This window comes from Octopus sinensis, linkage group LG26 (assembly GCF_006345805.1).
Source record: "Octopus sinensis linkage group LG26, ASM634580v1, whole genome shotgun sequence".
Lineage (NCBI taxonomy): Eukaryota > Metazoa > Mollusca > Cephalopoda > Octopoda > Octopodidae > Octopus > Octopus sinensis.
In genome coordinates, this window is record NC_043022.1 from 17,276,392 (window position 1) to 17,287,398 (window position 11,007).

Sequence of the window (11,007 nt, forward strand, 5' to 3'; positions counted from 1 at the left end):
AACTGGAACCCTTATTGTTGTAACTGACGGGGCACCATCAAGTATGGCTAGGGCTGTGTGGTCAGGAAGTTTGCATCCTCAACCACATGGTTCCAGGTTCAGTCCCATCACAGGGCACCGTGTCTTCCACTTTGGTCGAGACCAATGCCTTGTAAATGAATTTAGCAGATGGAAACTGAAAGAAGCCTGCTGCGTGATTGTGTGTCTCTCTGCCTTGACATTGTGTGACACTTGTAAATGATTATTCTCTGAGAATGTGTCTGGCTCAATATATGACCTTATTTGGAAACAGGGGAGGGCTGATGACAGAGCATCCAGCTATAGAAAATCTGACCCATGCAAGCATGGAATGGTGGACGTTAAAACTATGATGGTATGGATTAGATTTCTGTTATTTAAAGAAGTTCTCCTGAATTAACATGTAAGTGGTCGAGTATTCCACAGACCACGTGTTCCCATAGCACGTACAATCAGTATGACAAGGTTGTCTTTTTTTCAATTACAAGCACAATCCATCTTATATGCTTCCGTACAGTTTCCATCTACCCAATTTTGTTCAGTGATGAGTGCTGGAGTGACCCGAGGTTGGAGGAAATGACATTTGCCGAAGATACCATGCAATGAGATCGAACTCTAGGTATTGTGGTTGTGAAAGCTAACTTAACCATTTGGCCATTCTGTTTGTCTGTCTCTATATGATGTTTGCGTGTCTATTCATGATTGTACGCAGGGGAAGTAACTCTTTAAAAATTCCCAGCCAAGTTATTTCCCCTGGACTGCTAAACTGTTAAGATTTACGTATCGGCTTGATTTTCCATAATTATTCGCTGAATCTCTCTCAAATTACTTCTACGGTATAGAAAAGGACAAATGCTTGCGAGAAGGCCGAGGTGGTTAGGCTTGGAAAACCTTTTATAATAGGTCGGTTGAACCAGGGTTGTCCCGGTGTTGACCCATAGCAATAAGGGTTTATTCGAATCTCCTCTAATTCAATTTGCATTGTGAACTGGTGGCGGAGGTAGAAGTGAAGGGTTAAGAAATTAGTTTTTTTCAGCCACGGTGGTCCAGCGTTCGACCCTGGTTTGCGACACAACTGTCGACCAGTGCCTTTTAGCTACGGGCTGACAGCTGCTTCGATAAGGAAAAAAAAACGGGAACAGGGCGGAAAATAGACGCGTGGTTGTGTTCACACTGACACACACGATGGTTTTTGGGAAGTAGTGTCGATTTTTACAATTCTGTAAATAATATCTTTTTATAAGCTTAAGGCTTATAGGAGATCATCGTCTGTAATGGTAAGACGCTTGCCGCAAAAGGAGGGAGCTGCGGGTTTGCGTCCCATGCGCACGGAAACCCTACTTTTTTCTGTCGCGGGCTTTTATGCCCCAAATATTAGAATATTTTCTTTGGTCATTACACGGTGATCGCTTAAAAACCTTTAAGCTTATAAAAAATATTGTATATATGCGCCGGAGTGGGTGTGTGGCAAGTAGCTTGCTTCCCAACCGAATGGTTCCGGGTTCAGTCACACTGCGTGGCACCTTGGGCAAGTGTCTTCTATAGCCTTGGGCCGGCCAAAGCCTTGTCAGTGGATTTGGTGGACGGAAACTGAAAGAAGCCTGTTGTGTGTGTATGTCTCTATCCCCCTCCAACATCGCTTGACAACCGATGCTGGTGTGTTTACGTCCCCGTAACATAGTGGTTCGACGAAAGGCGGTGCTCTAGCATGGCCGCAGACAAATGACTGAAACAAATAAAAGAATGTGTGTTTTCCGTCTGTATTTCGGTAAAGGACACAAAGAAGAACGGAAAGCTGCTGTTGTTGTTTGAGAGGAAGTGGCCGAGTCCCAGACTCTCCTTTGTTTTATCCTGTGCCCTTTCACCAAAAGGGAAATCCCGTGTGACCCCCCCACCCCCGGTCTTCCCATCAACCCGTCTCACTCTAATATTCACCAATTGACCTGGTAAATAGACAACCGAAAGCGACGCTATTTCATATCTTGACATTGTTATTATTGTCTCCTCGGCCGAAGGGGAGGGACACATCCATAGCCGTGCCTCCTTTTGTGTATTTTTGACCAGTGTCGGGGTCGGATGCTTTGTTGAGGTCGGGCCACGATGAGAATGCGATATTTTTCTTTGGTCCGTCTGGCGGACTTCTGCATAATTTCCGTCAACTAAATTTTTATTCTCAAAAACACATTTGCCGACGGTATTGCGCATCCGGATCGAACTCCAAACCACGAGGTTGAGAAGCGAGCCTGTTAGCCATTCGGTCACATCCTAACCCCATTCTACTGGTTTTAAAGACAAAGGAGTCGGAGATACAGTCTGTCCGGAGAACAGGTGAGATGGTCACGGTTAGAATGTCTTTGATTAAAGGTTTAATGGGTTATGGATGACTTGGGATTAAAATAACGACAGCAGCAACATCAACTTTTTACGTCCGTTTTGCATGTTGGCATGGGTTGGACGAGTGATGGTAAGGCTGCGAGCCGCATCCGGTTCCATTGTCTGTTCTGGCATTGTTTCTACATCTGGATGTCCTTCTTAACGCCAACCTGGCACCAGCACCATTTGTCTCACGATGGAGGGCTGATCAAATAGAAAAACGCGTGCACACACAACAGGTTTCCATGCAGTTTCCGTTTTATCAAATTCACGTGCAAGGCATTCGTCGGATCAGAGGTCTAAAAATAAAAAAGCACCTCCCCAGGGTGCCATGCAGTGGGACTGAATCCGAAACCACTTGGTTTCAAACCGAGCTTCTTAACCCCACAGCCACCACTCTTGCATTTTATCCCTAAAATCCTGTAAATTAGGGGACGTTAAATACAGTGTATGGAGACGGATACCCTTCGCTGAGGAGGTTTAATAAGACCGGAGTAGAGGTAATGGGTAGTGACGTCATTCACTAGTTCCAAGTGTGACCACCATTCTTTATATAAATCCCAGACTTAGGTGGCCCCGGCTGACCGTACCTGGTAAGAGTTTCTCCCTAGAAATGGGTCCTTAGGGTTGAATATCCTGAGTTGTAAGACCAAGACGGGGGAATAAAATTGATAAGGCGAGAGTGGAACCTCTAAGGCGGCCACGTGTTCAATTGTATGTACACTACGGCCAGACTGGAGCTCTGTACTCTTTGGGGCTAAAGCAGAGAGGCCATAAGGGAGATACTGGCTGTGTGCTTAATAAGTTCGGCTCGCAACAACGTAGTTTCAGGTTCAGTCCTACGGCGCGGCACCTTGGGACAAATATCTCCTATAACCCAGGGCGGACGAATTCCTTGTGAGTGGATCAGCTTGCAGTCTTATTTGCTTCCTACCTCTTGTCGTCATAACTAGCGGTTCGACAATAAGAGAATGATAGAATGAGTACCAGACTTGCAATAAATACTGGAGTGGATTTGTTCGGCTAAACTCCCACCATGACGATGCCCTAGCATGGCCGCAGTCCAATAACTGACATCCTGGTTTTAAATTTTGGCTCAGTTCCAAACATTTCGGAGGAAGAGGGAAGTCAGTTACATCGACCCCAGTGTTCAACTGGTACTTTATCGACCCCGAAAGAAAGAAAAGCAAGGTCACCTTCAGTGGGACTTGAACTCAGAACGTAAAGACATTTTGTCCGGCACAATAACGATTGTCAGCACGCCACCTTGTTAAGGTCTCCTCTCTTTCACTTAATGCTTATTTGACACCCAAACCCAGAATATAAATCCCACTTTTGAGTCAGGTTGGGGTGGATGGGCTTGAAACAGTCCCCTTGAATCTCCCCCCCCCCTCTTCCCCTCATTGTAGAAGGTCAAATGAAACCTCACTGAAATTGACTTCTCCAGTCTGAGTGGCCTGCAAACGGGTCGCTTGCTTGGTGGTCACAGATCTTTGTATCACTACATGAGTGTATGTGGTATATATATATATGTGTGTGTGTGTATATATATATATATATATATACAAATTGAGATAGGGGTTGTAAATGCAACCCTCCATGGGATAACGTACACTTTATGTACATTCCTTTATGTACACTGATTTGTTCTGCTTTTTATGTTTAACCCCACAGTCTCTTATGTGGTGGTTTAATAAAGTATGTGATTGAGTATTATCTGGTAATTGATATTTGATTTAGATGTATTTCTCCATTTTCTTATCTTGTATATATATATATATATCAGGACATTAAGAATGAATTGTCCGATTTTGAACTGAAAGTTTATCTCAACAAAAAAGCAATCGAAAAGTTAATCAAAGTGTGCACCTAAATTATCAACACAGTTTTGCCATTTTATCGGTAGCTAATTTATGCCGGCAACGAAGAATTCTGGTGAGCAAGAGGTGATGAAATCGCGAAAGGCTGTTTTTGCATCTTCAGATTTGAAGTTTTTTCCTTGCAAAAAGTTGTCTAATGCCTGGAAAACGTGATAGTCAGTTGGTGCAAGGTCTGGTGAATATGGTGGATGACGGAGTACTTCCAAGTTCAGTTCCTGTAACCTGATTAGCGTTGTTTGTGCCAAATGTGGTCGAGCATTGTGTTGCAAGAGCATTGGCCTGTCTCTATTGACCAATCTCAGTTGTTTAATTGCAAGTTTACTCATCATTTCACCCAATTAGTTGACGTATACATCCACTGTTATTGACTTACCCGGTATCATGAAGCTGTGGTGAATGACACCAGCGCTGGACCACCAAACAGACACCATTAGCTATTTTTATTGAATATTCTTTTTCGGACTGTGTTTTGGCACTTCGTCTCTATCCAACCACCGTGTTTTGGCACTTTGTCTATATCCAGTTACTGTGCAGTAGAACGCTTGCTATTGTTGAAAAGAATCCATTTTTCATCACATGTAACAATACGATGCAAAAATGTTTCGCTGTTATTCCATGACAGCAAAGAACAGCATCTTTCAAGACGACGTGTCATTTGATGCTCGTTCAGTTCGTGTGGTACCCACTTGTCCAGCTTCTTTACCTTGCCGATTCGTTTCAGATGGTCCAATACAGTTGGAATCGAAACATCAAATCTTGCTGCTAACTCACACGAAGTTTGAGATGTATCCGCTTCTACTGTAGTTTCCAGCTCATCATTATCCACCTTGGTCTCAGGTCAAGTAACGGGGCTGATTTTCAAGACTAAAGTCATCAGACCGGAACTGCTCAAACCATCGACACACAGTGCCCTCATTGACCACAACTTTATCAAACACATTGCTGATGTTTCGAGCTGTCTGGGATGCATTGGTTCCACGACAGAACTCATATTCATAAACAACACGAATTTTTGATCTATCCATGGGTTCACAAAAATTGATTTATAAAGGAAAACTCACAATATAATCAGACACCATGAATTGCATTTCGAAACGTGATGGTGTAACTCTCGCATGTTGTGAAACAAAGAATAGTCAAGATAAAGTATTAGAGTTAACTTGGTGCCATAAGAACATCGGACATTTCATTGTTAACAACCTTATATATATATATATATATATATATATATATGCATACACATTGTACATACTTTTATCTTCATATAGACAAAGTTTGTAAGTTTACATATAGGTACGTATCTTTTATGTTAATGTGTGTGTGTGTGTGTGTACCCCTACGAATGACTGAATTCTAAAAGAAACGTTTGACGAGGGAATGATATGGTTTAACAAAATCAAAATCTTGAAGGTTCCATCCGAATGCTTTTTCTAATTAATCTTCCGGATCTACAAATCATTTCAAAACATTGTTTTGTCATCGTTGCAAAACCCCCCTCCCCCTTGCCCACAAGGGTATCGGACCGTTTCCAACACGTCTCGCTCTTCCTTCATTCTGGCCTGAACCCGGGGTCTTCCTCCCACCCCACCCCACCCCACGCACACCGTGCTTTCGCCTCATAAAGACGCAGTTAGACCCTAACAATGAAACAAAAGTACCCTTTTATGAGTTTGGATAGCGACAACTCTAGGTATCAAGATGAACTTTTCTCAAAGTCAAAGTATTCACTGTGTGTGTGTGTGTATGTGTAAGCACAGGAGTGGCTGTGTGGTAAGTAGCTTGCTTACCAACCACATGGTTCCAGGTTCAGTCCCATTTCGTTGCACCTTGCCCAAATGCCTTCTATTATAACCTCGGGTCAACCAAAGCTTTGTGAGTGGATTTAGTAGACGGAAACTGAAAGAAGCCCGTCGTATATATATATGTTTGTCCCCCACCAACGCTTGAAAACTGATGTTGGTGTGTTTACATCACCGTGACTTCGCGTTTCGGCAAAAATCACCGATAGAATTAGTACTAGGCTTACAAAGAATAAGATCTGCAATCGATTTGTTCGACTAGAGGCGGTGCTCCAGCATGGCCGCTGTATGTGTTGTACGCACATAGACCTGTATACGGCCCCCCTCCCCCGCTGGGTTTGCGAGCCGGCCCACGTCCAACCTAACTGGAAGGCTACCTCGTCGCTGGGTGACCCATTTACAGCTAAGTCGACTGCAGCAACGGGGGTTGTTTTGCTGAAGAGCACAACACAGCCGATCTGGGAATCGAAACTACGATATCATGGTCGTGAGTGCAGCACGCTTAACCACTAGGTCACGCGCCTTTACTACACACACACACACACACACACCACACACAGAGTCTTTATCAACAACATATTTAGAAGGGAATTCAGCTAAAACGCATTGGGTTTAGCGCATCTTGGTGGGTGAAAAAGGTAGAACGTCGCCTGCAGGACTCGAACCACGCATCTTCTGTAATCTAGGCTTGCTGTAAATCTGTGCGTTGCACGTCTGAACATGTCTTGGAGTCTTCGAGACGGTGTTAAGAATTCTTCGTTTCTTTCTCGAGGATTGTGCTATGAAGCTTTCAGGGTTTGCCTTAAACTTCTTTGGTGAAAGACAAAGATCTTGGTGACTTTTTTTCACAATTTTCTTCTTCCGTCTGTCTGTCTGTCCCTCTAACTATTGATGGATGGGTAGGTAGAAAGAAAAGAAAACAAAATTACAACAAGTGTAAGGTTTAGGGACCTGCCGAGGGGCGGTGGTGGTGGTGGGTTGATAGAAGTTAAAAGATACAAGGGGAGGGCATTCTTGGGGGTGGGTGTTTAAAATGAAGTCGTAAAATTGTAATAAAACAGAATAAATATGAGATAAAGGGTGACGATGAATATCTTCAGGTAAAAAAAAGATGTCGACCGATTGTAAGAAAGGTGAGAATTGTTGATTAAAGGTGTTGATAGCGGACTGACGGCGGTGTGAACGAAACGTCGGAGCAGGCCTATCCCTTTGCCTCTGTGGGTGTGTGTGTGGGTGATACGCCTTCCACTGGAACGAGTCTCTTCCAAACTACGCGTGTATTTGTGTTTGTATGTATGTGTGAGCGTGATAAAAGAAACGACAGATCAGAACTAGTCACTTTATGTATAGTTGTGTGTGTATCAGTCAAGCTGGTCGGTTTCAATCCCCGTGTCTGTTTTAATTTACGAGTGAGAGAGAGAGAGAGAGAGAGAGAGAGAGTGGGAAAAACCCGAGTGTAATTATGCGCTGAAAGGTAAAGTCGAATTCCGCCGAGGTCGACTTTACCTTTCATCCTTTCGGGGTCGATAAATTAAGTACCAGTTACGCACTGGGGTCGATGTAATCGACTTAATACCTATGTCTGTCCTTGTTTGTCCCCTCTATGTTTAGCCCCTTGTGGGTAATAAAGAAATAGGTAACTGTGTGTGTATGTTATTGGCTCACTTCAACCTGTTTTTCTTAACGTTTTCATTTTAATTATGCAACTTACCTTTGGCCAGGTAAGAAGTCTTTGTGTTCCTGTTTGGAGACGAGAAAGATGACGATGCGCTCCATAGCTGTGTCGCTCGTCTCAAAACCTATTGTTGTTTTCATGTAAAAGACTGTGTTTTTTCTCTTCCTCCACTCCTCTATTCCCTTCAGTATTATATATATAGGTGTGTGTGTGCGTGCCTAAGGGCCATGGGACGATCCATGCTAGGGATATCGTTACGGGAGCATATTCAAAATGAGATAATTGAAGAATGGAGCGGAGTGATTGCAGAATAACTGGAAGCACAAGTTTCTCTGGGTGAGACATATTGCAAGGCTCACAGAGAAGAGGTGGACTTGTGCAGTTGCTTAGTGATATCCAAGAAGTTGCAAAGGCTATGGTGGAAGGCCTCCACAATGAAGGGAAGATGATTTAGTTAAAAAAAATTGGGTCAACATGGAAAAGAATGGTGCAATCAAGACACAGAATTGGAAGCGCACTGTGAACGGTGGTGTATAACATTGGATGGTCGATACTGTGATATATTCATCCATGTGTCATTATTATTATTATTATTAGTAGTAGTAGTAGTAGTAGTAGTAGTATTCCTCCGAGGTTGACTTTGCATTTCATCCTTTCGGAGTCAATTAAGTACCAGTAGAACACTGGGGTCGATGTCCTCTCCTCACAAAGTTTCAGGCCTTGTGCCTGTTAGTAGAAAATATTATTATTATTATTATTAGTTGTAGTCGGTTATAGGTGTGGCTAGTCTTTCTGTTTCGCCCCCAAGAGCTGGGATTTGAAGACTCCATTTCTTCTTCGATATTTAAAAATGGTCTCAGAATGTATTAAGGACATTTTCCTCTAAGTCTTCGATTAGATTGTTACCGTTGTGTGTGTGTGTGTGTGTGTTTTGTTATATCCTGCAACCGGTTATTGAAAAGACGGTCAGTACAAAGGAGCGATGAAACAAAACCATTTCCAAATGTGTCTCTATCAAACTAATTGTATTTCTGCAACTTTATCTTACTCCATTCTAAACAAAATTGTCCGACGAACGCGAAACTCTGAGTAACCGTCTGTGTGATATTTTTGCTGCTTTTTAATAAAGCATTTTACTCTCTACCTCTGGTATTTTCTCACTTCCAGAGCGTTAAACTAATACATCTGCTTGTTGTTGACACACCCGTCTTGGTCTTTTGGGTTTTTTTTTTGTAAATTCTCACTATATATATATATATATATATATATATATAAACGACGGGCTTCATTCAGTTTCTGTTTATCAAATCCACTCAAGGCTTTTTTTGGTTTGGACTGAGGCTGTAATAGAAGACACCTGCCCATGGTGCCACGCAGTGGGACTGAAATCGGAACCATGTGGGTGGTAAGCAAGCTTCTTACCACACAGTCACGCCTGTTTCACACACACACACATATGTATATGTGTGTGTTTGTTCCCTCCAACATCGCTTCACAAACAATGCTGGTGTGTTTACGTCCCCGTAACTTAGCAGTTCGGCAAAGATATCGATAGAATAAGTACTAGGCTAACAAAGAATAAATTCTGGGGTCGATTTGTTCGACTAAAGGCGGTGCTCCAGCATGGCCACTGTCAAATGTCTGAAACAAAAGAATAAAAGAATACACACACACACACACACAGATGTGTGTGTGTTGGGGGCGAATGACACTGTAAGTTCATTATTGTTGTTGTTGTTGTTTACCAACATTGACGGCGGCGGCGTAGTTTAAAAGGAGAACTAAAGCAAGGAGCATGACTGGAATAAAAGGGGACGAATGAATTAAAGGGACACACCTTAATTAAAGGAGAAGTTATCGGATATATGTGGCGGGGGTCGGTGACCCGGGACGGTGCGGTGTAGATTTACTGGCTGAGGGCTCCAGAAAAAGAAAAAAACTCTCGATGCTTACGTCGTATTGAACGCACACATACACACATTGTTTTTGTACCTTTTCTTTGATATATATAAACGCGAGTGTATATAATACAACACGTGTACATCCATGTACGAGCACGTCCTTCCATCCACACACACACACACACACACACGTTCGTATGTCTCCACCTGGGTTTCTGTCATTTTCAGGAATGTGGTGGTGGTGGTGGTGGTAACTGGTGTTGTTGTTGTTTAACCCCAGGTCAGGCGTGATAGAGCAGACCTATCTATGATCAAAGCATTCCAGTTGTCACTATCTCGTTTTTGATTCAAATATGAGAGATGTGGCGGCGGTGGTGGTGGTGGTGGTGGCGTCGAAAGAAGGCGGGGCGGCGGTGGTGGTGGTGGCGGTGGAGGAGATGGAAACATCAGAATTGGCGGCGGCGGGGGTTGTGGGTTTTGTCTTAGGTGTGACTCGATCCATCGCACACGCTTGTCGAAAGGCGTTACGTCTGTGTTCAACGCGTCACCGCTTTTATTCTGGCATAGTGTATCTGGGACTACGTTTTTCCGTGTACCGTTTAATTTTTAACGCTGGGATTAATTTGACGGTTTTTTTAGCTGCTACTTTTAGCAATCCCAGCAACCACATAGAAGCACCCCCTCCGTAAATCAAGATATTGTATTGTTTAGCTCTAGGTCAGTCGTGATTAAGTAAATCTATGATCAAAGGAAATCCAACCGTGACTATCCTGTCTTTTCCTTTGGTACATAATGCAAACTTGTCTTTTTTTTTTCTTAAGACGCTAGATATTGAGTGAAGATTTAGCTGCTGCTTCTAGTAAACTGAGCGACTTGATAGATTCTCCCCCACCCCATCCCCCGCAGAGCAAGTGGATGGTGTGGTATGACAGGCCGTTGTTCTTATTCATTTCTGACTCCAGTCGTGACCACCCCGTCTTTTTTCGTATATTCAACACTAAAACGATTGTCTTTTCATTCCGAAGCAAATTTCCTTCCCAAACTTGTGTGTTTCCACATCAATAACTCTTCTGTTATCAATTTCTGTGAGAAATCCTTTAAAATATGGAGGCATGGCACAGACGCTGGTATGGTTCTCTGGTTAACAACCTCGCTTCGAAACCACATGGCTCCGGGTTCAGTCCCACTGCCTGGTACCTTGGGCAAGTGTCTTCTACTACACCCTTGGGCCGACCAAAGCTTTGTGAGTGGATTTGGTAAAATTTGGAAGCTGTCGTATATATGTATATGTGTGTGTGTGTGTGTGTGTGTCTGTGTCTCTCTCTCCCCACTGCTAGATAACCGGTGTTCGTTTGTTTACG